At 33.5% G+C, this 2,500-nt stretch overlaps 1 long non-coding RNA gene across 1 annotated transcript in view; it reads left to right on the plus strand.

Moving 5' to 3' along the window:
- LOC127005263 (uncharacterized) overlaps positions 1-1,914 on the plus strand; it is a 2,281-nt gene extending 367 nt beyond the window's left edge. The window contains exon 2 of the long non-coding RNA XR_007758415.1: positions 1,695-1,914. This is a non-coding gene — a long non-coding RNA (uncharacterized LOC127005263). The remainder of the gene's footprint in view (positions 1-1,694) is intronic.
- The last annotated feature ends 586 nt before the right edge of the window (positions 1,915-2,500 follow it).

Below are 2,500 nucleotides of genomic sequence, written 5' to 3' on the forward strand. Positions count from 1 at the left end.
AAGGAAGAGTGTGAAGTATATTGACTGGCGGAAAAGAGGAAGGAAGAAAAAAGAGAAAACGTTGAACTCTATTAATAAAAGAATCAAGTGAAGAACAGAACATACAAACGAACAGAACTATGTAAGAAAAAAAAAAAAGATAAACAAAGCAGGAGAGGGATTGCACAAAAAGAAACAAACAAACAATTGAACAAAACCAGCTTACAGTTTGTGGAAGAACAGTAATTTTTTGTTGCATATTTCGTAAAGTGAAAAAAAATAAAATAATCCTAAGTTGGAACCGATTTTGTTTAGTAAGATTTCAAGTGTTAATTGTAAATATTTGTGACAGAGAGAAAAACAGACTAACAAACAACATCAGATATATAAACACGACAACCAAACTGACTGATAAAAAAGGAATAAAAAAGAAAGAAAAAGAAAAAAATATGGAAGCTAAGCAATAAAGAAAGAATAAAAAAGAAAAAAAAAGAAAAGTTATAACATCAAAGCAAAACTGAACCCAAAAAGAAAAGTAAACAAAACAAAACATAATCACACAGAACAACATCTAAGATTAACTCGTTTATCTGAATGAGCTTCGCGCCGGATGGAGACGTGAACTACAGGTGATTGATGAGCTCTCTTACCTGTGGCTCGGGGGACGTGAGAAACAGGTGGTGGAAGGGAGAGAGGGAGAGAGAAGGGAAAGTGAGCACGACGGAGAATTACGAGGTAGAAAGTAAAGGTTGACAGACGGAGGACAGAGCGAAAGAGAAGAGGAACGGAGAAAAAGTTGATGAAAAAGGAAGAAATAAACGTAGATAGAAAAGAAGAAAGGCTAATAAAAGAAGGTAAAAAGAGAAGAAACGAATAAAAGTAGATAAGTAAAGAAAAGACGGAGAAAAGTAGACGATAAGAAGACAAAGTAACAAATATAAGTAGATAAAAAAGAAGAGAAAAGTAGATAATAAAGAAAAGAAAAAAGAGGAAAGGAGACAAAAATTAAAAGGAACGTATAAAAGTTGATGTAAAAGAAAGAATAGACGGATGAAAAGAAGAAAATAAACTAGGGAAATAGATAAATGACTGGAGAAGTTTTGGAAGTTAAAAGAAGTGATTACAAAGACAAAGGAAAGAATGAACAAGAGTAAAAACAGTTAACTATAATGAATGAACAAAGGAAGAACAAAGACAGAACAGAAATAAGAATAAGAACAACAGAAAATAAAAAAGTCGAGAAGATTTGAAAGTTGTGCTAAAAACAAGAAAGAAAAAAATAAATAACAGATGTAATTATGAGGTAGAAAGTAATGACAGACGGAGAGGATAGAAAAAAAGAAGAGAAATGAGGAAAACATGAAATAAGCAGAAAAAAACAAGAAAACAACCATCCAGTAAACAAACAAACAGGAAAAATGTAGCAGGATAATATAGACAAACGCAAAAGAAAAAGAGGGAAAATAGCAAAGTTGATGAAAATGAGAGATAAGAAACAATAAAAAAAGAATGTGAAATGCTAACAAAAATGAACAGTGTGAGTGAACGAAAGGAAAAGACAAACTGATAATAATAATAAAAATAAATTGGAGAAGTGAAGCAAGGAAGGAGGTAGTGGAAGAGAGAGGGAAACTTGTCTAATCGTGTCTGTGCGTGTGTCTGTCTGTCTGTCTGTCTGTCTGTCTTATCTTCTTCCCTTCCTCTCTCACCCCAAGGAATACAAAACGACAAAAAAACAAAAAAAAAAAAACATTAGCGTGAAGAAATAAGACAAACAATTAAGACTGAAAACTGAAAGAAAAAAAAAAAACCCAAAATGCTAAAGGAAAAATAAAAGAAAACAAGAAAATTATAAAAATACGAATATAGAAAAGTAAAATCAATAGCTGTTAATAAAAGTTACATTGAGAGGAAAAGATAAAAGAGGACAAGAAATGGAAGAAACGAAAATTATAAGAAAAGCAAGAAAATGAGCAAGAAATGAACATAGAAAAGAAGATAAAAAAGACAAATAGACAAAATAAAAACCAAACTGAAGAAAACCAGATATTAAGATGAAGACAAAAAAGAACCAACATGAGATAATTGGAACCAGAAGACGAAGACGAAGAAGAAAAACAAACACGAGAAAACAATAACAAGAAAAACAGAAAAAAACGAACAGAGAGAGCACCGCCATGATGGATTCGAAAGAGTGGTTCAACCTTCGCCAGCTGTACCGAAGCAGATTTTCGAACCCCAAAATGAACTCCACGAAATTCAGCCTCAAACGCATCAAACAAGGTGAGAGAGAGAGAGAGAGAGCATAAAGTCTAGGCATGTTTTCCAGTGGGTGTTTGCACATTGCGCAGCACTCTCGTGTGTGTGTGTGTGTGTGTGTGTGTGTGTGTGTGTGTGTGTGTGTGTATATGTGTGTGTGTGTGTGTGTGTGTGTGTGTGTGTGTGTGTGTGTGTGTGTGTAAATTTGCGAAAGGAGTTTGTCTTACACCAACCTGTGATTTACTGAATTAGAGGGAGCACA

The sequence above is a fragment of the Eriocheir sinensis genome, chromosome 29, assembly GCF_024679095.1.
Source record: "Eriocheir sinensis breed Jianghai 21 chromosome 29, ASM2467909v1, whole genome shotgun sequence".
NCBI lineage: Eukaryota > Metazoa > Arthropoda > Malacostraca > Decapoda > Varunidae > Eriocheir > Eriocheir sinensis.